Raw genomic sequence first — 27140 nt, 5'->3', positions numbered from 1 at the left:
TGGCGCCTGCTTCCTGCCCCCTGATTGCCCTGGCGACGTAAACAACCCGCTCTGTAAGATAGTCTGCCTAGCAACAACTGATGTTAGCCAGTCAGCCCGCATCGCGCGCTTTGAACTGATTGGCCACTGTTACCCTATAAAAGTAAGTGCCTCTCCCGCCACGAGAGAGAAGCACGAGAGAGATAGAGAAAGTCCACCGGCAAGAAAGGGCTGGTGGCAGAGCAGAGGCCTCGCAGGGCCCACGCGGAGACAAATAAAGGCAAGATTGCACACCGTCAGATTCTGTCGCGTATTTTTCCTGCCGGCCGGGAGCGACACCGACATCTGGTGGCCCGTACGGGGGACTGATCACTCCCCTCGGTGGTGTGCAACGCTCCAGCGTGGTGCTGCTGGACAGGTGAGTGGGAGATAAGCCTGGGCTCTGGGTGGCGCGCACCTACAGGGCTTTTAGACTCCCCTCAGGCTCACGCGTAGGTGACGGGTTCTCTAAGTCACACGCGGTGAGTTACAGCCCTTAGAGGTTAGAGATGGGTAATTTACCGAGCGCAGAGTCGCGGCCCTTGGTAAAGGCCCTTAAAAAGCTTTTAAAAGCTAGAGACCTCAGGGTAGGTCAAAAAACACTGGAACTATTCATAGCGGAGGTAGATAGGGTGGCTCCCTGGTTTTTACCCACAGGGCATTTAAACCTGCCGTCATGGGAGAAGTTAGGCGGGGACCTCGCCTCGGCGGAATTGGGAGGCGATATTTCGCCGGCTATTCGCCCCCTGTGGGAAATGATACATGCGTGCCTTGAAGGGGAGGGGAAGGGGTTCCCGTCGGCAGTTAGAGACGTGGAAATCATGGACGCACGCAAGGCTTTTGAGCAGGCAAAATCGGAATGCTCTCGGGAGGGATCTGTCCAGGGGGAGAAGATCCAGGGAAAGATAGAGGACACCCAAGCTCTGGAGTCCTCCGACTCAGATAGCGAGGAGGAACCAGAAGGTGGGGCAGGAAGCCGAGAGGCCCGGAACCCCTATGCCGAGTTGCGCCGTGAATTGTGTGCGTGCGCCGCCCGAGAAAAGCAGAGAGAGGAGAAAGGACCCCCGAGCGCTCTCTGGCGGGTCGGAGATAGAGAGCCATCCGCTCCGCCCTGGAGCTCTTTTCCAAAAGCGGCTCCCCGCCGAGAGGCCGCTACAGGGGACCCTCCCTTCTCTCAGCCGGCACAGGAAGTGACGCCCCGTTCCACTCTGTCGCGACCGCCGTCCTATGACGGTATTTTCATGGGCGGTTATGGAAGGGTGAACGATGGTTCGGAGGGGATCCACCGATGCAAGGACTAGATTAAGGTCCTTATGGAGTATTTCCTGTGCAAATGGCCCCAGGCAAAGGGCGTAATGTTTGGAAACCGTTTGAAATAAAACAGATTAGAAAATTAAAAAGCGCTGTCACGACCTTCGGGCCCACAGCTCCTTATACCATAGCTATGCTAGAGAATCTTGCCTCTCAGCCTCTTACACCGGGTGACTGGATGCAGCTGGCCAAGGCATGCCTTCCTTCGGGTAGTTATCTTGATTGGCGAGCATGGTACGCAGAGTTCTCTGCCGAGCAGGCTGAGAAAAACGCCGGTCGAGGAAACAGGGGCTGGGGATTTAGCTTAGCGGCATAAGCGCCTGCCTTGTAAGCAGGCAATCGCGAGTTCGATCCCTGGTACTGATAAAAAAAAAAAATAATAAAATAAAATAAAATAAAAATAAAAAATAAAAAACAAAAAGGGGGAGTAAGCCAAGGCCTGCCTCCAAAGGTGCGGTTATCTATGGCATGACAATGGATGGGCCCGGATCCGGTAATCAGCTGGAACCGAGGCGCGGTTTGTGTTTTTCCGCAGGGACCGGGACGAGAACCACTGTGGGTCCCAGAGAGGTTGACGCGACAAGTCCCTCGACTGAAGATCAGGCCTGTTCCACCAGAGGCCAACCGCAGACCCAACAACAAGATGAGCCCTAAAAGAACTGCAGGACAATCCCTTTTTGGGGGCCTGGAACGGCTTGCTCCCCTATGTGCTACCCTTGTTAGGCCCTCTATGCTCCTTGTTCTTGCTCCTGCTTATAGGACCATGCTTGCTCCGATGGATCACATCATTTATTAATGGGCGCCTTGCGGCGGCCCGGCGTCAAGTACGCCTGGTTGCCCATGCGGCCCTGGCAGCAGCCCGTGATGGGCACAATGACCCCCAGGCCTACGCATGGCTCGCTCGACTGGCCTACGACCGGGTCTAGGTGTGGCGGGTCTTCCGCATTCCTTCCCTATTGACACCACACAGCAGGGTGGGTGAGTCAATGACGGGTAAGAGCGTGCCTCCCCAGCACGACTCGACCTAAGCCAGGCCCTACCCCATACTGCACGAAAGCCGCTGGATTACTAGAATCTGCCCAGATCTAGATGCCTCTCCGAGGGGATCACACGGAGGGGCATGAGTGCATGCCTATGTGCATCCAGGTTCCGTCCAGTTCACTCCTGGCCCTGGAAAAAGGACGAGGGTCTCAAGGCCTTGGCGGACCCAGGGACGGCCGACCAGGGTCCAAGCCAAGGGCCTACGGTGGGCCTCAACACAGGGCATAAGCCTCTGCACTCGATCCAGGGTGGGCTGCGATGCATACATTCATTCAAAGTAAATAAAATAGGGGGAGATGTTGGGAGCCGCGGCCGAGCCCGGTCGCCTTACTTGGCGGACGTGAGGTCTGTAAGTAAGAGCAAAGCCTGAGCTAAGTTACCCCTCCCATCGAGTGAGCCAAGTTGGCGCCTGCTTCCTGCCCCCTGATTGCCCTGGCGACGTAAACAACCCGCTCTGTAAGATAGTCTGCCTAGCAACAACTGATGTTAGCCAGTCAGCCCGCATCGCGCGCTTTGAACTGATTGGCCACTGTTACCCTATAAAAGTAAGTGCCTCTCCCGCCACGAGAGAGAAGCACGAGAGAGAAAGAGAAAGTCCACCGGCAAGAAAGGGCTGGTGGCAGAGCAGAGGCCTCGCGGGGCCCACGCGGAGACAAATAAAGGCAAGATTGCACACCGTCAGATTCTGTCGCGTGTTTTTCCTGCCGGCCGGGAGCGACACCGACAACTTACCTTTCATTATGGTGACTGGCTATGGAAACTTTTGCCAATAGGGGTCAGTAAGAATATGATGGAATTTTCTGAGAAGTCTGGACTTATAAAAGAGGGAGGAGAGCCAAAATGGCTGATTAGGGGAGGTTGTGCTTCCATTCAGCAGAGTCATGGAAAAATACATGTACTCTGACAAAAGGGAGGCAATCACACTCAGAATAGAATCTGAAAGGTGGTCCATCTGAATTATAATGAACATCTGGGTTGTTGGAAGGGGGAAGTGGAGCTGCTGTTAGTCTGGTCCAATGCCACTCCATGTCATTTTGGGAACATATGTAGTCAACAGGTCCAGGCTCTTGAGGTAGGGTCATTGTATATGCTCCTTCCTATCTGGAAGAGCAGAGCAAGCCTGGGAGTAACATGGTTGGGGTCTCAGGAAAGTCATAAGTAGCAATGAATAAAAGGGAGATGAAATGTGCAGTGCCCCACCCTATCAACTTCCCAAACCCCAGAAGTATCCTATCCATCACCAACGAGGGAATCCACAAACCCTTAGGCAGGGAAGACAAACCTTGTGAATTGAGGAATGGAAGATAGGGGGGTGTTCAGGTGGTGCCTAGATTGTCAACAGGGACCTTGGGAACACATCCCTGGACACATAGGGAAGGGAGAGAGATTGAACTGCTGGTCCAGAGTGAGAACTTTCCTTGTTTCCACAAAGATCTGAGTTAGTGGGGAATTCTCAGCTCTAAGTATTGCCATAAGTAGAGGAAAAGAACCCCTAATCCGAGCCTATGGACTATACTAGGTGTCATGGGTAGGAAGCGGGAGCTTTTGAGGCAGTGACAGTTTGGGATTTGAGTGGGAAGCAACACAGAGGGTTGACTATGGCAAAGAACTTCGGTGACACAGTAGGTAGAAAGCTTCTGGAACTGGAACTCAGACACAGCTGTGGGATTTACCCAGCAGCAAGGGGAGCAGGGGAATAGGGCATGACAAAAGGGAAGGAGAGAAAGAGAGCCTGTTTCAGACACATTAGCTCACATCCTCTGGCCTTTCAACAGTGGGATAGAGACAGACTGCAGTGAACCCTGCCCAAAGCAGAGCTTGCAGCAGGAAGCAGGGACTCAGAGAGACTGACAGTCGTTGCTCTCCTGGCAGGTGGGTCCACAGCCTGCAGGCAGGTGGGAAATTGGCATGGCTGTCTGCAATGGACAACAACTAAAGCAGGATGAGAACTCCGTAGACTGTTTCTATTAACCTGACAACCACATTGTGATTGCATGCATGGCTTTTATCTGGAGCATCTGTTCTGGGTTCTCGTCATTGTTGTCTCTTTCTCCTTTTCTCTTAGTCCTTGTTTCTGCATCAAAACTATTTTGAGCTCGTTTTTTCTACTTTTAATTTTTTTTTTTTACAGATTTTTCTCTTGTACAGTGAGTCTTGGACTGAGTAACAAATTTTATATGGGGAGGACGTTCCTAAATCAGATTCGTTCATAAATCTGACAAAGGGAAGGTTACACACCTTTGACACAAATGTAAAATGTAAAGAATAAAACAATCAAGCATGCACACACAAATACTATAAACTACTTTTCCTTTTACAGTTTTCTTAAAATGGTAAGGGAGACACATGAGCTACTTCTGCAGCTTGTGTGTATCTATGGAATGTTTGTATAGAGAAGTTTATCTCTATCTGTGAAAGTTCACAACTCAAACATTTCAAAGTCTAGGAATTTCTGCATTCTTCTCTTCTCTGTTTTTTTGCTTTTTGTCCTCTCTATTTCATTCTCTTCATCGTTCCTTACTTTATCTATCTCTGTCTTCCCTTACTTCTCTACTACTTTTCACCACACACACACACACACACACACACACACACACACACACACAGTCTGCAACTAAAAAAAAAAAAGATGTGTAAATCAGTGCTTTGACTAAAAGGTACCATTCCTGGCCATGTTGAAGTTACCTCTAGTGGAATCATATTTAGAGGATTCAAGCAAAATAAACTGCAGAGGTATCAACAGGTTCTGACAACCTCACAGCTCCCTTCAGTCTCTCAGTACTTTTCCTCCCCTTCTCACATCCACAAATAATCCTTTAAAATCTCACAGGATTAGCCCTTTACCATAACTATACTCTGACTCTTTACTTTTTATCAATTATGATTTGCCCTACTTAACCTTTCCTTCTACAGAACTCTATCCTTCATTCTTTCTTTTCTTTCTCTTCCCTTCCATTTTCCTTCTACAATGCAGGTTAACTGCCAATCAAATTATAGATTGTAAGGGACACTGACAAATGATGAGAGCAAAACAAATTTTAATCCATATGGCTGATGTATGTTTAGATCTGCTGATGTTGTTATTAGTAGAAAAAAAATCTCTTTTCAACACAGTGATAGGAACCAAATCAATTAAATTAAATAGGCTGAATAGGTGGACATATCTTTGGACAAATAAATTCAAGAGTACCTCACTGGAAAACAGAATCCAACTAAAGAGATCCCTATGTCTACCACAAGCTCTCTTCACTCTATTAGATCTCAGCTTATATGCCACCCAAAATGAAACAAGGAAAGTTTATTTAGCTCACTGTTTGAGGAGGTTTCAGTCCATAATCAGCTGGCTCCAAGGCAGGGTGGCCTGGTTTACGGGTAACACTTCAAGGCAGCAACCAGGAAAAGCAGCTGGAGCAAAAGAGGGGAGAACAAGCATCTTTTCTTCCTTTACATTGTAAGCAGGTTACCCCCACCCCAGGGCGGGTATAGCATTCACACCACCTCTGTGCTCTACTCTCTCACAGGCTGAGGATATCTGCTCGCCATATAATAGCTCTGATAGTTGTAATGTCTCCCAATTATCTATGGAAATGCATGTCTTCAGTCCCAATTTAAATGATGCTGGACCATTCCAAACACTTATTTAATGGTCACGCCAAGCAGGGTTCAGTCGAGTTAAAACATATGTATCAAAGTTTGACCCTGTGTTTCCTCTTCCTTTTGTTTGTCTATTTAATTTTTTAGTTTGAGACCAGTGTGTTCGATTATCAATTGATTGTGGTGATTACAGGGCACCCTTGTACTATGCTTCATGTTTCAGTTATCAAGAAAACTCTGAAAATATTTATTAATTTAAGCAATATCGAACTATAACACCAATATCCGGTGTTACAGTCTGTGATGCCTCTAAGTTAACAAAATCTGATACATAATGCTGTATGACATGCTGACTTTATTTACCTGAATGACAGGTAGCATGGAAGATAGCTACAGAGGCATGAATGTCCTTAAATTTGTTGAAAGAAGTTTTATATCATTAATATTTATTGGGCATAACTGATTCGTTCTACTATCCTTGGGAGTGCAACTCTGTTCAGGAATAGACCTAGGGATAAGTTGATATATATGGCATGATAACATGATTTGCCCTTTAAATTCCTTTAACAGAGATTTAGAAACATGCTGAAAAATTTATGAGATTGCCTCAATTTATTAAAAATGGAAACCAGATTTACAAAAGCCTCTGCATTATATTCACTTAATGACAATGAACCTGAGAGATTGTAATAGGTTGTAACATGATCAGTGAAGACTGGAGCAGTTCTACTGAATTATCATTAACAGATTTAAAATTAGTTGCAATAGTGTTGGCTTGAGATGACTCAAATGCAGTTGTTTATTTATCTATGTTAATAAAAATTTTAAAGTTTCCTGCAGAGAAGTACCAATGGCATTCATTTTATTTTGTTTAATTAAGGGTACAGTAAGTGATATTACAGTGCCTGTCTGTCTATCATGGCTGACCTAAGGGAGCAGCAGTGTATTATGTGAAACAGACTGATGGGAGCCCAAGCCTATAAAAACTGTGGAGGTGGGTTTAATCGACCAAGCAGATATACGTGATTGGCTGTTTACTACAGTGACATTAGTTCTCACATCCACAAATCCAGTAAAGTTTTTTCATTTAACTTAATAATACAGGTGGGTCTATGAACTGAAATATCCTGAGAAAAATAAAGCTTGGTGCTTAAACTTTTATCTCTATCAGATTGACACAAAGGGATAAGGGCAGGAGTGGAAATTTCAGTGGAAATTAAAATTGGCTTTTCTCTCCCCAAAATGAGTGTGAAAAGCTGCTGGTAAATCTGATCTTGCACTCTGATTGGTCTGGCAGACCAGGAAAACAAGGGAAACAGAGGGACTTGTGCTTGTCTGATTTGGACTGAATATATATAACTGGCTTACCTGGGTCCGAATCATTGGAGGACTGACCAGTCTTTTATGGGTCTTTCACTTGGGCACATAATTTGTTCCTCTGCAGGAGTATGCTCTTTTTATGAAATTTAGATTTACAGTGTTTCTTCCAGTGCAAGCCTTTTGTGGAACATGGACACAGATTAGATGCTGCTTGAGTAGACAAAGGCTCCTCTGGTGCCTTTAGAGGAGCTACACTGTGTTGGCTGGTGTGTCCTCACTTACCACAAGTAAAACATTTAATCAGATGAAATTCATTGTCAAGGTTTTAGGAGACAGCCTGTGCTGTGTGAGTGCAGAAGCATGAGAGGTGGATCCGATATTTTAGTATGTATGACTGTAAATGGATAAATATTAAAGAACTACTGAGACCAGGGCTCATTTACGTTCATCATTAGCATTCTCATTTGTTAGCTGACAAGTGAGCACTGTATCTTCACTGTTGTAAGAAATGAGTCTCTTCATAGCCGCTTGCAATTGTGCTACAAACCGGGCATAAGTTTTGTGGGACTCTGGAGTATCTGAGTAAAATTTTTATTAGGTGTGATAATTTATTAGGTGTGATCTTCTGGGATAGAAAGGGTGAAGGAGCTCTTTACGTTACATAAAAGGAAGAGACGGCCTGGGCCTCAATGTTTAAATCAGCATATCTGCCCATGGCAGATAGCATTTCCTGAACAGGACCTTTTAAATTTCATTCCTGTTGTATTCATTACTCTGAGCTTGTTCTGAAATGAGTGTCTTTAAACGTGATTGAAAATCCAGGAATTTCCTTCACAAAAGGCTTATGCAGGTGAAATGGGTTACATCACCTAGCACCATTTGAAAACTTGAATTAAGTTATCCAAACAACCAAGTTACAGGTGCCTGTATTCCATTGATTGGAATGCTCTGCTTTAATTTTTCCAGGAGCAAAAATTTACAAGTTGTATGCATACTGCACTTAAGAGTAGAGTTTAATGGGTCTGTCTCTTGAGTTGCTGGAAAGCATTCTAGTTGTGCACCTGTTTTCATATCAGTGTAACTAGTCTTTTTTGAGGGTAGGGAAAGAGGTAGCTTGCTACTAAGTTTACTCCGTGGTAAGAAGGGAAGGGCTGTGGGAAACCCAGCAGCAGCAGAAGTTATCTTCTGAGATGGGTGTGACAAACAAAGCCAAGTGTGTGAATAATTTAGAAAGGTTTTACATTTCTTCACAAATATCTTGCAAAAGTGAATTCATTTGATTATCTGCCCATATTAAACAAGCTTCATTTGTCTCCAGCAGTGCGTTTGAAGGCACATTATTGTGATGATCTGATGCTTTTGTTATGGTTATTTGAGGGCTCTTTTCTATTTCAAAGTTGTTTATTGACAGTAAGCTGTGACTGGCCTACTTTTTCCCCCAAGTATTGTTGCAAAGACAATAAAGCTGCCTTCATGAGGTACCACATGGTTACAGTTTTTATTTTGAGTTTTAGCTCCATGAAAGCTTTTACCTATGTATCCCAAACCCTCATATAGAATGTACCAGCTTTGGGGAAGGAAGGATATAATGTAGCTTCTGATGGAGTACTCTAAAAATGTGTTTGGATGGCACTTTAATGCTTGAATCCCATAACAACTTTAAAATCAGTCAGTTGAAGTATTTCTCTTCTGCAGACAAAGACAACACTTGCCCCATTGTTACTCATGATGAATAGACTCCTACTTGCTACTTGAGTCTGAACACTATAATTAATAAAATGCTTTGCTTACCTTAAACTATGTCAAGCAAGGTCCATTGAGTTGCCAGCACCTGATTCTGGATAGTGATCATCATGGCGTGAAAGTCGCACATTCTGGCCACATTGAATGTCAAATATAGAGATTCCTATCCCATCCTCATCATGGTCTAGGAAGTCAATATTTGTAATTCAGTGGAAAAGTTATTGGAATTAGAGTGAATTAATTGCACTCTGCCACTTCCAGTGCAATCCATGGTGAGAATAAAGACACTAAGACATACTTACATTTATAGGTGACCAAGGGATTCTAAGTCAGGCTAGAATGAAGGTTGTCAGAACAGAGGCTTCGACTCAAGGTCTACCCCAAATTTTACTAAGAAGGGAGTAACTTGAGGATGAGTGACTGTAAGAATGGTAGGAGACATGTGAGTACTGTAAGCTGGGCTATATAGGAGCCTGAAGGCACCTCTATAATATGCAGAGAGAAGGATATGCAGGAAGATACATCTGTAGAACACAAATGAGGTAGAACTTAATGTTTAGTCAGTGGTGCTTCTGCTCTGATGTGCAAACTTTTTCTGCCCTGGGAAGTCATAGCCTGTTATCTTGAGACTCCAGCCCAGCTTACAACTCAGGAATGATAGCTCAAACAAGAAATCCTTCTACACTGTTGGTGAGAAACTAAACTAATACAACCTCTATTGAAGTCAGTATGGAGATTCCTCAAAAACGAAAAACAGACTCCATTTGACCCAACTAATCCCCTATTGTGTATCTTCATGAAAGATTTAAAGACATCATATTATAGTTATATACACATTATAGTACAATTCATAATAGCTACATTATAGCAGCCTGTGTGTCCATCAAGAGAAGGAATAGAGAAAATCTGCCATTTCCACATAATGAAGTAGTATTCCATTATAATGAAAGACAAATATCCTTCAAGGCTTATTTCATTTCTAATATGGATGTCAGGGTAACTCTGCTGTTTTCTCAAATCTAACTCAGAACTTTGGGTGATATTCATCATGGCTCCATAAGCAGGGAAACAGAACTCTCCATGTCTCATTGACAGCTAGCCTACACTTACACTAATATAGTTGGCAAGAGCACAGTAGGAAACTTCACTTCTGCTTGAAAGTTATTAAAGTCATATTATAAAACTTCTCTCCGAAGTTTTCTGTGTTTGTACAAGTATGTCCAGACAATTTCTAGTGTGAATGGTAAAATACAACCATGGATACTTCCTATATTATGTTGTGATACAGTGATTTGGATGAATTTCTAGAGAATTACAATCACCAGTGTGCAAAAACAAAAACATAAAGCTTACTCAGAAAGTCACAAGTTGCATGATTCTAAAGCTGACAAAATTCCAGAAATGAATGATGGATTTCCAAGGGTTGAAGAAGGTGGGAGGATGAGAAGGACATGGATGTATCAGTAAGAAGGTTACATGAGGGACCATATGATGCTGAATAAGTTCTGAATCTTGGCTGTAATGACTTTTGTGTTCTGGCTGTGATATTCTGTGATAGAGTTTTATAAGAGATTACCACGGCTGGAAGCTTGGCAGGTTATTCAGGTTAACTTTCTATTACTTCTAATTACCACATGCTAATCTGTAATTATCTAAAATAAAAATGTAGTAACTTTAACCTTGAAATTTGCCATTCATTTTAAGGTTCCTCTTTGATTAATTTAGTTTTTGTGACTTAATGTTCAATTTGAAATTTCTAAAATCTGTCTGCAAACTGCCTGTCTAGTCTTATATTTTAGCCAAACAGGATCTTCATCACACACACTGAGGGCTCTTTGATTTTGAGTCTTCATTGTCAGGCTAGATCGCTCTTTCTGCTCTGCACACATTGGATCCTAGTTGATGTCAAAGGCCAAGCCAAATGCTACCCGTGCAATGATGTCCTCCAGGGAAAAGCCTGTTCTTCTATCCAAATGGTAATGGACTATTTGGTGCTACCAGTCTTATGATATTTTTTGCATTCTGTCTTTTATTTTTCAATTCTGTATGTATTTTTCACTTTTTCCACATGATTTAAGTGTTGTGAGAGCAGGATTTTTCCTCTTTTATGTAAAGAAAAATACGTTAAATGAACCAGGGGAATTTGCAACCACCAATTCAACTCTACAGAGAAATGAGGAAGACAAACTGACAACAAACGACAGAAAAAGAGCTCAGCAGAAATGAGGCAGAGAAGATTGGATGGTAGGAACAGCTATTTTGGAGAAAACAAGACATCATAAAAGCTAGTGCTGATTTAAGTATCATCTTTTGAGGTCCTATCAGGCTTTTATTCTTCTGTCTCCATCAGTCTTAACAGGTTGTATCTTATTGGATTTTATTATATGTGATAATATAAGCAAAAACTTTTATAGACAAGGAGATTATACAGAAACCATTGTTTATTTTCTGATAGTTGGTTCCAAATACCCTGTAATACTGTCATTCCCTTGAACAGTTTTACATTGTCTTGGTATGTTTGATGCTACAGTATACAAAGTTATACTCAAAGATTTCAAGGAAAGAGACATTATGGTAACTACTTTTGTGTCAGAATATCTTGTGGTGAAACACTATTTTGCTTAAATGGTTATGCTTTGACCTGCGCTCATTTGTTGTTATGCCCTCTTTTATCTCAGTCTCTTTTTTTAAAAATTATTTACTTTTTTATTTTTCTTTTTAATTAATGGAAAAATAAAAAAATAGCAGGATACATTATAGTAACCTACTTTGATTTCATATTAACTTGATTTGAAACCCTGTATAGACCATCCAATCTTCTCTGCCTCATTTCTGTAGAGCTCTTTTTCTGTTGTTTGTTGTCAGTTTGTCCTCTTCATTTCTCTTTCTGCTCCATTCATTGTGGGCTCTCTGCCACTGTTTCTGAAGTCTTGGTATTTTCCTTTTTCAGAATATCCTGCAGTATTCTCTGTAGAGTTGAATTGGTGGTTGCAAATTCCCCTGGTTCCTCTTTATCCTGAAAGCACCTTGCTTTTCCATCAATTTCTAGGGACAGTTGTGCAGGATATATCAATCTTGGATGGAGGTTGTTATCTTTCAAAGCTTGAATTATTTCCCCCACGCTCTTCATGATTTGATGGTTTGTGCCCAGAAGTCTGCTGTAATTCTGATGGATGTTCCCTTGTAAGTGATCTGTTTCTTGTCTCTGATGCCTTTTAGTATTCTGTTCTTATATTGTATTTCTGGAATTTTGATTATTATATGCCTGGGTGTAGCTCTGTTTGGGTTGTAGGTGGCTGGGGTCCTGTATGCCTCATACATCTGAGTATCTTTACCTTTTGCTAAATTAGAGAAAATCTCTTGGATTATTTCTGTGAATAGCATTTGTAGTCCATTTGTTTGTGTCCCTACTTCTTCTTTTATGTTCTTAATTCTTAAGTTATAGATCCTCTTATTGTCTTCTAGCCTTTGTATTATTGCTGTTTTTTTCTTGTTGTTTTTAAGAAGTTTTTCATTTCATGCTCCCAAATTACAAATCTGCCCTCCCATTCAGATAATCTATCCTTAGTCTCTTTCAAGCTGATATTCCAGCTTTTGATAGTTTTTTAGTTTCCTGGCAATCTCTTTGAACCTGCTTCACGTATTCAATGTTTTCTCTATTTTCTCCATCAAACAATTCTCCCCTTTTTTTCTGTTCTTCCATTCCACCCTCTGTTTTTTTCTTGGGCAGTGCTTATCATTTCTCTACCTATTCTACTTATATCTTACTTTATTTTGTTAAATACTTCATTTTTAAACTTGTCTATGAGGCTCTGGAGATATTGCTTTATGTCTCTTGGTGCCATGTCTGATATTGCATGTTTTCTACTTCCTTTGCGTTTCCCTTTCCTGGATCAGTGTTCTCAGGATTGGGGATTGAGGACCCTTTCTTGTTGCTTCTTTTTCCCATACTTTTTTTCCTTCCATACAAGCAAATGTAGGAGGCCCAATTTTCTTCTCTTTTTTGGTTACAGTTTGTTTGAATTGCACCGGCTAGGTGTTCCTGCCCACTGCAGTGTACTAGGGAGACACAGACCTGGGCAGCCTCTGCTGGGCCCGCCCCTCCAGGTCAACCTACTGAAGGCTTCACCACTATGGTGCACCTCCAGGTGCTGGGACCTGGTTTGTGCTAGCCTACTGGGTCTTAGTCAGCGGCATCACACAGGCCAGGCACTCCCCACCAATTCCACTTGACAGGGGAGTATGTGACTAATGTCACTGCAGCGTCTTGTTCTGGCAAGTCTACTCAGTACCAGTATGTCCTTTGCTGGAGCCTCCTACTCTATGAAAGGATCCCTGTTCCACTCACTCACCACCAGTCAATGTAGGGCTCCCTGCTAGTCCCGCTCTCAACTCCGTTTGCAGATTCCCACTCTCAGAGCTTTCACGTGTCTCTCTCCCTGCCCAGCAGATTTGGATGCAGCAGCGGCAGGAGGAAATTCAAATCGCAGTTTCCAGTGGTGCAGGTTCTAGCTTCCATGCTGTGATTTTATCTGTTCCCGTTATAGCACCAGGATTGGATTTCCAGTTGGTTTCTCTTAGCGTAGTTCATTCCTGGGTCAGCAGGGTGTATCTCCCCTTGCTTATGACTCATCATACTGCACAATTCCTTGGATTTTAAGTGGGGTATCTCAGAGAGCCTCCATAGCTGCTGCTTCCTATCCACCATGTTCTTCTAGAAGTCTGAGTCTTTTCCTTTGAAAGCTCAACATTCTACTTTGATCCACCAGAATTTTCACGGTTGACTCTTCTCTCCGCAAACCATCATAGGCACCCAGGTTGCCAGCGCTTTCTGTGTGGTAGCGGGGACTGAAGAGTTAAAATCAATTTGGTAATGTTTCAAACATCACGTAATTTCTCCATGTCTCCGTGAAATGAAGTTGTTGGGATAGCTGGTCTATGGTCCTTTGCCAGCCCTGACATCTCTGGTTCCACTGCATGGGATGGCTACACACTGGACACCATTGCTGAGCTCTGTGCCTCTGAGTTCACTAATCATTTCTATTCAATTCATGTGGCCTGAGCCTCAATCACTGGATGATAGGCATCATTGTGAGCTCTTGGCTTTGTTTGAATTAGCTCCTTGTGTTATTGACATAGACCTGCTGTCTCCATGAGCTTAGAAATTAATTGTAGTGACTAGTAATCTGGTGAAACCCAGCAAAGTTCATTTAATTAGAACAAATTATACCACAGCATTACATGTATTTGAAATCTTTGATTATTTTGAGACAGAATTTTGCTATGCAGTCAGATGAGCCTTGAACTCATTTGGAATCAGGTTAATGTCTGAATTTCTAACCTCAAATCACAACCAATGTTTTAGTGCATGTTGTGCTCTACCCTGATGTTTCTTTAGTAGTGACTTTTAACATTTAATCTGAAGAGAATGATTTTTTAAAATAGAATGGAAGGGAGAACAAATAATCACAACCATGGTGGGGTCCTACCTGAGATCAGACTAACAGTTCGAACAAAAGACTGTGAGAGCATGTAAGAAAGAGATGCTAAGCCAGAACCAAGAGGCAGATGCCAGTGTCTGTAAAGAAACATTACTTCTAGTCAACTATTTACTAGTCCTAAGACCTTTATTAAGTAGATTAATAATATATATTAGGCAAGTATTCTCTAGGAGATTTGTTAAAATTTTGCAAATGTTACGTCATTTAATAGAATAATTCAACTAGATAGGTGTTGTTATTGATTTCCCTTTTACAGATAAAAAGTTGGAACTTAGCAGAAGTATGAGGTGATTTGTCTAAAATTCCAAGGCCAGTGAGTGTTGAAGAGGAATTTGAACTCCTATGCTGGGGTCCAAGGATACATGCTGTTAGATAAAACACGGATTGCTACCAGATATCCAGGGCCATCATGATTTGCTAATTTATTGCCATAAGAGAAAAGTTTAATAATTGACACATGTTCATACTGATAGTGAATGTCAGAAATACAAGTTGTCATCTATTTGATTCTGAAGTTCAGGGTCCTTCTAACTACCACAGACATACTTTGAAAAAAAGTGTCATTGCTATGTGACTAAGGGATTTGTAACTAATTGGTTTTATTATATCATCAGAGTGTAGGCGACTTGTTATGGGAAAGTAGTAATAAAATTAGAGTGGGAAGCAAAATGGCAAATGCAGTGTTATGATGATACACACAGGAGTGGACACTTAAATTTCAAATGAACTTTGTTTTCCACACTTGTCTAGAAGAGAAGGTACATTTTTTCAGATTTCAAAAATACAATAAAACCTTGTTTTTGTACTAGCACAATTTATTCTGGAGACATGTTTGCAACCTAAAGCACTTGTATATCAAAGCGAATTTTCCAATAAGAAATGATAGATGTATAATTTATTCCACAATTCAAAAGTATTTATATAAAATTTTATACTACTACTATAATAAATCAATATAATCTAAAGAGAAAATTAAAAAATTAATCTGAACTTACCTTTAAAACCTTTGTGTCTGGTGTAAGGGAGAAAAGAGAGAGGCGGTTAACTGTTTAGGAAACCTTTCCCTATCAGTAGTGGAATCACTACTATCTATTGGCTCAAAAGAAACTTTCTTTTAGCGCAACTTTAATAGGAACCTAACTGATGATATTTACTTTTACCTCCTTTTGAAGATTTGGTGGAAATATGACATTGTATTCTTAAATGGGTTTGTTGCTTGTCCTTCTGCAGTCTTGGGTGGTGTCTTTCTATGCAATTGTGTACTACATGCTGTATTTCACACAATTCCCTAATCTCATTTGCAGTGAGAGATCCCTCTGCCTTTTTGTCCTGCAGGCTTGATCTCCTTCATAACTTGTTGCTCTTGGGAGATGTTCACCCACAAGATAGAGAGAGAGAAAAAGAGACTACAGAGACCCAGACAGACAGAAGTAAGATACTGGCTCAGTTGAGAACATGTGATGTTTGATATCACATGCCAGTCATATTGCAAGACCTGGCTTATTTATCAAGTTAAAATTTATTAAAATGTTTGCTGATCTTGAAGAACACTTGTAGAACAAGTTATAATCCAAAGTTTTATTCTATTCTTGTCTGGTTTATCCTAAAGGATGACAAGTGAGAATCCAATTTTGAGCTGAAGTGTTTTCTATAAAGCCACTTGATCTCTTTTGCCAGATTATTGTCATCCCAGTAAAGGGCAAGGCAATGTAGCCAACCTGACTGAATGGTAAATGTGCTTGCAAATTGGATCTCCATCACTAAGCATTAGTAAAAGAGAAAAATAATATTATAGCTGAATGTAGAATATAATTATGCATTAATTTTAGGGTAAGGAGCAGAAGTGTCAAAGAAGACATTTTCTGGGACAACTAGAGAAAATTGTACATAGACTGATTATTGGTGCTGATATGTGAATGTTAAATTTTCTGTATATAACTCCACTGTGATTTTGGAAATAATGGTATTTCTTATAGAGAACCATATCAAAACATTTTTAGTTAAAAGGACATGATATTTACAAGTAATGTCTCAAGTGAAAAATGTGTAAGTATTGAAAATTGGAGTGATAAGCCCTCCTGATGTGTTGGCACTATGCATGGGCTGATGGGGAGAGATCTAGAAGCCCACCTTTTCCTATGAGTCATCACCATTTGTGGACTGTAGATGAGGAGAACAAGAATCCAGCAACAAGCCAAGCCCTCCCTGTGAGCTGGTACCATACACAGGCTGATGGGGGAGATACAGATGCCAGTCCTTCCTGCTATGTGAGTGGGGGGACAAGAAGAGCCAAATTTCCCTGCCCCACACCCTTATAAGTGACTGGTTGATCTGGAGAAACATAGGCTGCAATGATAGTTAATGATGTAAAATACAACTTAATGCTTGTGGTGTTTAGTGTTTCACTGACTTTGCAGGCTTAGAGCCGGTAATTTGATCATCTATTCAGAAGATAATACACAGTGTAGCATCTGTGAGAGAATCTCCTTCTGAAGATGATGGCCATTGTTGTTTCCCTATTACCTTGTTTTGAAGTCTTGTATCATTTTCATTGTTTTGTTTGGTTGTATTTTATTCTGTTTCATCAAGTTTGATTTTATTATATCCAGTGGCATGAGCAGCTCTTTCAAAGATAACAAGATCTATTATGGTAGTCATTTTGGATTTCTTATTATCTTGTTTTGAAGTCCTTTACTATAATCATTATTTTATTTTTGATAGTTTATTTATTCCATTTTGTATCTTACTATGTCTAAAGGTGTGGGCAGCTATCTTGAAGAAAACAAAAAGCATTATCATAACCACCATTGATCACCTATTATCTTACTTTGAAGTCCTGTGCCACTTACACTGTTTTGTTTTGATTGGCTTTATTCTGTTTCATTTTGCTTGATTTTATTCCTTTAAATTAAAATTAAAAAAAGAAAAAGAAAACTGGAGTGATAAACCAAGTGAGGGAATTATTAAAAATTAGAAAATGAAAATACACAGTACATTATCCCTTCTTCTTTAACAGCCTAAGGTTATTTTAAAATAAAAAAAAAATTCAAATACAGGAGCCGAAGGTGCACGAGGTAATTGCAAGTACATGGGGAAAACTTTGGACCATCATTACCAGTGGGTAAGATCCTGTCCAGCATCCTAAACCAGTAGAGGACATACAGGAGGTCCACACGGGCCTGAATGGGCCACACCAAGTGACATCTATTCCATCCTGGGAGCCAAAGGTGTGTGAGGTGATTCCAAGCACACAGGGAAGCTTTGGAGCATTGCTCAAAACCCAGAAATATAGGAAAATGAAAAATTGAAAGAGTACAATGAATTGTCATACTTCCAGCCCATCCCAAGCAAGCCTAGGAGACATGGGCACAGAAGAAAATGTAAGCCATGTACCTGAAGTTCCTTAAATGATAACAACTGAAGTAAAGGAAAAAAACTCTGGGAAGCTACAGAAGAACTCAGATCAGAAATAATCTTCCAGGTAAAAGAAGAAATGATAAATATAATGAAAGAAATGCTCAACACATGTAAAGAAGACATAGTTAAAAAATTAGAGGAATAATGCAAAAAGATGGAAGCTCTGAATGAACAATATAAGAAACAAACAGAATGTATATAGTGGATTCAAAGAGATATACAGGAAATCAAAACTTCCATTGAAAGGTGGCAAAACTGCCTCAACAAAAGTGAAGATGGCATTTCAAACCTCAAAGACAAATTGCAGCTAGTGAACAGGAAAGGAAAGATCTTTTAAAAATAACATGGAATCAGGAAAAATTCAACAGCTGCAAGACTATGCAAAGAAAAACAACGTAAGATTGATAGGTATAAATTAAAAAGAAGGTGATTACACAAATGACATCAAGAGGTTATTTACAGAAGCAATAGCTGAAAATTTCCCAAAAATGAGAATGGAAACTGACATATGAATTAGTGAAGCATATAGAACTCCAAATAACCATAACCAAAATAAAACTATACCCAGACACATAATAACCAACATCCCAGAAATTCAACATAACAACAGAATATTAAAAGCTGTTAGAGAAGAGACAGATCAATTATAAAGGAAAGCCAATCAGAATCACAGCAGACTTCTCAACACAGACAATGTGGTCAAGAAGAGAATGGAGTGAAGTATTTCAGGTCCTAAAGGAAAATGACTTCCAATCCAGACTGATATACCCTGAAAAACTGTCCTTCAAAATGGATGGAGAAATAAGATACTTCCACGACAAAGAACAGCTGAAGAACTTCATGACCACCAACCAACCCTGCAAAGAATACTGAAAGACAGTTCAGATACACATAGGAAAAAAACCACTAAGCAAGGCAGCCAATTAAACAAAGTGGAAAGGTTAAGAATCGACAGCAGAAAGATAACATGTCAACAATAATCCAATATACATCAGTTATAACCATTAATGTAAATGGGCTCAATTCACCAATTAAAAGAAACAGACTGACAGAATGGATCAAGAAACAACATCCAACCATATGCCATCTAGAAGAAATTCATCTAACCCAAAAGGAAATTCATACACTGAAAGTCAAAGGATGGAAAACAATACTTTATGCAACAGGATGCCCCCCCCCACCAAAAAAAAAGCAAGGGCAGCTATTCTGTTTGCAGACAATGTGAACTTCAAGCCAAGAATTATCCAAAGAGATAAAGAAGGTCACTACATACTAGTTAGGGGAAAACTTCAAGAAGAAGTGATAACAATCTTAAATACATATGCACCAAATTTGGAAGCACTCAGCTATACAAAACAAATGTTAACAGAAATGAAAAAATCAAATAAACAATAACACAATTATAACAGGAGACCTTAACACACCATTGATACAAAGGGACAGGTTAACCAGACAGTAAATCAGCAAAGAAATAACAAAACTGAATCACATCTGTGAACAAATGTATTTGGTGGACATGTACAGAGTGTTCCACCCAACAACATTAGAGTACACATTCTTCTCAGCAGCACATAGGAAATTATCTAAAATAGACCATATAGTAGCCCACAGAACATGCTTAAGTAAATGCAAAAGAATTGAAATTATTCCATGTATGTTATCGAATCACAGCATCATGAAACTAGAAATTAACAACAAAAGTAACTGCAAAAACCCCACAAACACATGTAAATTGAATAATACACTCCTGAGCAATCAGTGGGTCACAGATGAAATTAAAGAAATAATGAAACAATATCCATAAGCAAATGAAAATGTAAATACAACTTACCAGAACCTGTGGGATGCAATGAAAGCTGTCCTCAGAGGAAAATTTATTGTGGTGAATTCCCACATTAGTAATACACATAAACAACCTGATGCTACACCCCAAACATCTAGAAAAAGGCGAGCAAGGCAAGCCCAAAGCCAAAAAAATGGAGGAAATTAGAAAGATCAAGCAGAAATCAATGTAATAGAGGCTAAGAAAAAAATACAAAGAATCAATGAATCAAAGAGTTGGTTCTTTGAAAGAATAAATAAAATTGATTAGAATCTAACCTTATTTAAAAAAGGAAAGAATAAACTCAAATTCATGCAATAAGGAATGAAAAGGGTGAAATCACTACAGACCCCATGGAAATACAGATCATTAACACCTATTTTGAAAACCTCTACTCTCATAGGCTAGATAACACAGAAGAAGTGGAGAGATTCCTAGAAACATGAATTACCAAAGCTGAATGAGTCAAGAAGATGCAAAACTTCTGAATATCCCAATTTGAATTAACAAAATTTAAACTGTAATTAAATCCTTACCAACAAAGGAAAGCCCAGGTCCACTTGGATTCACTGTGGAATTCTACAAGAAATTCAGAGAAGACTTAATGCCAACATTCCTCAAACTCTTCAATGAAATTGAAAGGAAAGCAATTTTCCCTAACTGATTCCTGGAAGCAAATATTACTCTAATACCAAAATGTGAGAAAGATCCAATTAAAAAAGAGAACTGTAGGTCAATCTCCTTAATGAACATAAATGAAAAAATTCTCAATAAAATATTGGCAAACAGAATGCAGCAAATCATCAAGATGATTATACAATGTGAGTTAGTGGAATTCATCCTAGGAATGCACGATGGTTCAGCATATGTAAATCAGTAAATGTAATCCCCATATCAGTAGAGCCAAAAATAAGAACCACATGATCATTTTTATACATGCAGCAAAAGCTTTTGATAAGGTCCAACACTTATTCGTGATAACAACCTTAGAAAAAATTGGATTAGATGGTCTTTACCTCAATATGATAAAAGCATCTATGACAAACCAACAGCCTGCATCACGTTAAATGGCCCAAAACTGAAAGCCTTGACCCTGAAATCAAGCACAAGACAAGGATGTCCATTATCACCACCCCTGTTCAATATAGTGCTGGAAATACTAGCCAGAGCAATTACACAAGAGAGAAAAAGAAAAGGGATAAGGATTAAAAAAAGAAAAAGTTAAATTATTATTATTTGCAGATGAAATCATACTCTACATAGAAGACCCCAAAACTCCATTGAAAGATTCTTAGGTATAATAAATAAATTCAGTAATGTAGCTGGATATAAAGTCAACACTCAAAAACCAATAGCATTCCTATACACTAAAAACAAAAGCACTGACAGAGTAATAAGAGAATCCATGCCCTTCACAATAGCATCCAAAAAAAATGAAATACTTAGGAATCAATCTAACAAAAGAAGTAAAAGATCTATTCAGGAAAAATAATACCATTAAAAAGAAATCGAAGAGGACCTCAGAAAATGGAAAGACTTCCCTTTTTGTGGATAGGAAGAACAAATATTGTGAAAATGGCCATTCTCCCAAAACTGTGATATAGATTTAATGCATCCCAATCAAAATACCACCAGCATACCTCACAGACCTAGAGAAATCACTCCTAAAATTCATCTGGAACCAGAAGAGATTTAGAATAGCAAAGGCAATTCTGAGCAACAAAGCCAAGGGAGGAGACACCACAATCCCTCACTTGAAGTTATACTATAAAGCTATTGTAATAAAATCAACATGGTATTCGAATAAAAACAGACCTAATAATCAATGGAATAGATTAGAATATATAACTACCACTACAAACACACTCAGCCACCTTGCCTTTGATAAAGGGGCCAAACATGCTCCCTGGAAGAAAGATAGTCTCTTCAATAAATGGTTCTAGAAAAACTGGTTTTCCACGTGCTGAAAACTAAAACTAGATCCATGTCTATCACAATGTACTAAACTAAAGTCTAAGTGGATTAAACATCTAAATATTAAAATGGAAACACTAAATCTGTTGGAAGACAAAGTAGGTAGAAATCTTGAAGACATAGGGGTAGGTAGAGAATTCATGGACAAGAATCAAACCACACAGGAGATACTTCACAGAATCAAAAATTGGAATCTTTTCTTATCAAAGAGTTTCTACATGCCAAAAGAAATCTCCAGGTAAAGTAGAAAGAAAACCCATAAATTGGGAAAAAAAATCTTAGTGAACTGTCTCTCAGACAAAGGACTTCTCTCTAAACCATAAAGAATTAAAAAAAAAAATGAGACCCCTAAAATTCAAAGACCCAATCCAGAAATGGGCATCTGAGATGAATACTTACTTCTCAGATGAAGAAATACAAATGGCAAATAAATTCCTGAAAAAATGTTCAGCATCATTAATCATTAGAGAAATGCAAGTTAAAACAACACTGAGATTCCACCTCACTCCAGAAAGAATGGCCAGAATAAAGAAAACTACCAACAACAAATGCTGGAAAGGCTGCAGGGAGAAAAAGGAACTCTTCTGCATTGTTGATGGGAGTGTAGACTAGTTGCAACCATTGTGGAGGTCAGTCTGGAGATTCCTCAAAATGCTGGGATTGGAAGTCCCATTTGACCTAGCTATTCCACTTCTGAGCATATTCCCAGAAGAATGGAAAACATCATATTACAGTGATATATGTGCATGTTATAATAGCACAGTTTGTAATAGCCAGATCTTGGAAGCAACCTAAATGCTCATCAACTGAGGAATGGATAAAAAAGATGTTGTATTTTTATACAATGGAATACTTCTCAGCTATAAAGAATGATCACATTGAGATATTTATAAATAAATGGATGCAACTGGAGACCATGCTCATAAGTGAAATAGATCAAAATCACATGTGTAAATACCGTATCGTCTCCTTAGTGTAAGAAATGGTATGAGTACATAAGATACAAAATCCTTAATAAATACAGTGAAAGGATAAGTATTTGCTCAAAGGGAAAAAAATAGTATCAGGGAAAGAGAGGAAAAAGAAAAAGAAAAGGAAAAGAAAAAATATCTAAAATTATATAAACATACAGGATAGCTAAGATCATTGTGCTACAAATTCTATAAGGTCTTGGAATAAAACAGTTAAATTCATAGGATTGGAACAATTGTACATGTTAGTGTATGGTGATCTGATGACTCTTGAAGCTCATTATGTAAAATAACAACCCTAGTTACGCTTCTAACACCTTGTTTTGAAGGTCTATATTGTCAGTGTTTTGTGCTCTCTGCTACTGTTATTTATTTGTCTTTTTTGTTTCGTATTTGCATAGTAATTTGTTTTGTTTGGTTTAGTTTTGTTTTTACCTCTCATACATAAAGTATAGGTGTACATGTAGAGACTTATACATGCGTAGAACTTCTCCTAAACAGTTTATGAGAATCTATTATATAATGCCTGATGAAATGAAGCTACTTTGAAGAAAAAGAGACATTATGTTATCTATTCTCTATCTTCATGCTGTGAAATCCAGTAATGCCACTATTCTTTGCTCAGAGTGATTTTATTGTGTCTTGTATTGTTTAATTTCAACATACATGAAGGTATGGGCAGCTATTTTGAAGAGAACAAGAGGCAGTATGGCAGCCATTGTTGATTTCCCTATTGTCTGGTTTTGAAGGCCTTTAATGCTTTCATCACTCTGTTCTAATCAGTTTAATACTATTTTGTTTGTATGTATTCATTATGTGTGAAGGTATGGACACCTATTTAGAAGAAAACAGACATTATGGTAGCCAGCGATAATCTCCTGTTGTCTTGCTTTGAAATCTGTGTCACTTACATTGATTTCTTCTGATAGGCTTTGTTCTGTTTTGTTATGTTTAATTTTACCCTCTTTAAAATAAAATTTTTTAAAAAGTTCAAAATATTTCTATTTTAAATCTATTTTGTCTTAATATTTAGTTCATTTTTCTAGGGCTAATGAATCTTTAAACCACTTGATCAAAGCTACACAAACAAAAATCTTAACATTTTTATAAAATCACTTCAGATCAGCACCATGTCAGTTGTCTATAAACACTTCTATAAGCTGGAAATGTGCATTTGAAAAGATCTCTAAATTCTTGTGAAACTATTAAGCACATGATGCTAAAGTAAATGTTCAAAAAAAAATCACTGTTTCTTTAGTGTTGCTATTTTGTGAAGTGATAATTTTGAATTTTTAATGATTTGCGACTTATCCTTGATGTATAGGATAGGACTATTTTTTGGGAATAAACTCCATATCCAGAACTCAAAGCTATTTAAAAGTCTTGCAGTAAGTCTGAATTCCCTACTGATCATTATGTAGTTATCAGAGAGGTATCTTCTTAATTCTCTCACAGACTGTTAATTGAACTATTCTACCTCACTTATGTCTTAACCCAGGATACTGTTTTCTGAAATGTCACAGTCCTGTGTGCTACAACACAAAGCTTTCATGGTGTCCAAGCAGAAGCTGAATTTGGGTTTCTAAGCAATTTAGTTACTGTAGAAGCAAACGAACGTAGCAGAAAATACCCCCCACCCCTATACAGTATACTTCAGTTTCTTAGTTTCCAATTGAATTCCCAACTGCAAACTCTTATAATATTGTAATCCATTTTCTCATCCATGTTGAAGTCCAGAAAGTTATATTTCTAGTCATATGGAAATGTTTTTGGAATCCCGACAAGTTATTTCCAATCTACCACCTCTAGTGCAACAAATGGTGAAAATAAAGACACTAAGACATATTTATAATCATGGTCAGCTCAGGAATAATGAATCTGGTTCAGGTAAGGATTCATGAAAGAAAGGTTCTGATCCATGGTCTGACCTAGAACTTATTATCTCATGAAGAAGTGAGTTGCTTGAGGATTAGTGACAGAGAGAATGGCAGGAATTCTATGAGTAATGTGAGCTCAGCTGGCCAGGTGGAGAGAAAAGACCTCTGCAATAAGGGAGAAGGATATGTAGAAAGATCAGTCTGTATAACTCAATTGGGGTAGCATTTGAATAACTTAAGAGACTGTTGATTCAGTTTCTGATATGTAAACTTTTTTCCTTGGCAATTCATAGCCTTTTATCTTAAGGAACAAACCCATTTGACATTCCTGGAGCTATGTGGCTCTGCCATTCTGCTGTGCTCAACTGTTTATAGGGAACGCAATATGAGGAAACAGTAAACTGTTGACTGCCTTAAAGGATTACAAGTCAGTACTTCTGCTAGCCTTATTTGCATCACTTAGAGCCAATTGAAGGGAGAAGGAAATAGCATGGCCAGCTCTGTACATATCAGTATATGGAGATAGGGCTCAATTTAACTGTTGCAGAAGTGATTGTTCTGCATTCAACAGGAGTCAACCAGGTCATTTTCTACAGTTGCTCATATAATAGTTCCTATTACAGTTCCTGTACTGCTGTCTTCTAGAAATAGCTGGTCACTGTGATGCACTGCTGGTCACTATGATGTATATTGTAAGAATCAACCAAAGACAACAAATGTACTCTGTTTCTATATTCCTTTCAATCTGATAAAAACTTCACTTCCCTGGGCCTTTGAGGGTTGACATTTTGAGGGACAATTGATTCCCTGTCAATGCCTGTTGAGATAAGCTAAATCTACCTCCCAATCCTAGGTGTCATTTCTGTTTCCATTATACTATCATTTCTGAATCTTCTTCCTCTGTATCTTCCATAATCCAAATAGAAAAGCTCAAGTGCATCTCCAGAAGAAAAAAATCACAGGATAAGGATAGACATTCTTTTGAGTTCATTATTTTCTCTTGAATTTTGTGAAACAAAAATGACTAAGATTTTCTACTTTGTGTTGATTGTGTTTAAGTCAATGTCAAGAATGACAGTGTGGAGTGTGGCTCTCCATCCTGCCCAGCTCAACCACGATTGTTGGGAGTCACTGGGGGGGAAACAGTTATGTCACCATGTTTCAAAGATTACACATCAGTTCTTCTGCCAGACAGTTTACATTACTTAAAACCAATTGCCAAGACAAATAAATGATCTAGCCAGCTGTGTATATTTCCGTACATGGAGATAGGGCCAGGATGGGATGGTTTCCCACACTACCCAAGTTTGAGGAACTCTTAAATTTCTACTTTTTTTTTTTTTTTTTCTTTTGGTAGCAGGGATCAAACTCACAACTGCATGCTTGCAAGGCAGGCGCTTATGCTGCTGAGCTAAATCCCCGGCCCCAGAACTCTTAAATTGCAGATGACCTTTTTCAGATGTAACAAGCTGATGGCTTTCATTCATTTTGTGCAGTTATACTTAAAAACACTCACTATCATTGTATCACAGTATCAGAGTCCATAGGTAATCTATCAATATAAAATGATAAACTACTTATATAAAATCTCAATCTGGAAAATAGTTATTGTAGAGATCATTAAGTTTAAATTTTTGTTGTTGAACTAAGAACATTTTAATATATGCATAACAATATGTAAATATTCTCTTGATTGTACTTGGGCCTACATTACTTCCCCTAAGGAGATCAATAGAACAGTAAAAAGGCCTTGATATAAGCATATAATGGAAGCATTTACACAGAGAGCATTTCCCCCCACAAACTCCTTTTTAATCTTCAGCTCTGTTCCTGAAACAGGAAGTGCTGCCTCTTGCAAAGAACAGCATCTTCTGAAATGAGTTTTTTCTTGTTAATTGGTATGAAATGAAGGGGCAGGAGTCAGGCACACTGTATGCTAAAATAAATTGGGAAAATTTTATACTAGAAACAAAGCTGAGTAGGTCATGGGATACCGTAGAATCTACATTATGGTACAGATGCACAATGTAAATCTCTACAGGAGAATATATTGTATAGAATGCCTACAGTTTTTTTCAGTGAAACACATCCTCAAAGATCATGTTGTAAAATCTCTTTTTATTTACTGTAAATTTGGTCGCTATTAAATTTCATGACCACTTAAGTTTCCTTCAGGAAGCCATCCTCACTGCTTCAGTTATAAGTCACCACAAGTGCTGTGATCTGTTGCTGTACTCAGAGCTTTTAGAGTTCCCGTTTTTAAGGTGGGATGGATTGTGGCTTTGTCCTTTATTGTTTTGTATGACACTCATGCTTAGAACTTCATAGGAACTCAGAAATGTTCATGAAGGACTGACGTCCTAATTCAAGTTTTGATGGGATTTCAAGGATTCCTCTAGAAAATAAGATCTGTATCTCTACTCATTGGAGAATGTGTTGATAGCATTTGTTAAATTTTAAATTTTATTGGTACCAGCTTGCAGTACATAATGATTAGCTTCATATTGGGGATTTGGTTATGTGTTCATAACACAGCTTAATAGTTTTTATT

Source organism: Cavia porcellus, unplaced genomic scaffold (genome assembly GCF_034190915.1).
Source record: "Cavia porcellus strain 051 isolate PalLab524CR breed Dunkin Hartley unplaced genomic scaffold, mCavPor4.1 scaffold_1, whole genome shotgun sequence".
Lineage (NCBI taxonomy): Eukaryota > Metazoa > Chordata > Mammalia > Rodentia > Caviidae > Cavia > Cavia porcellus.
This window is presented reverse-complemented; position numbering follows the sequence as displayed.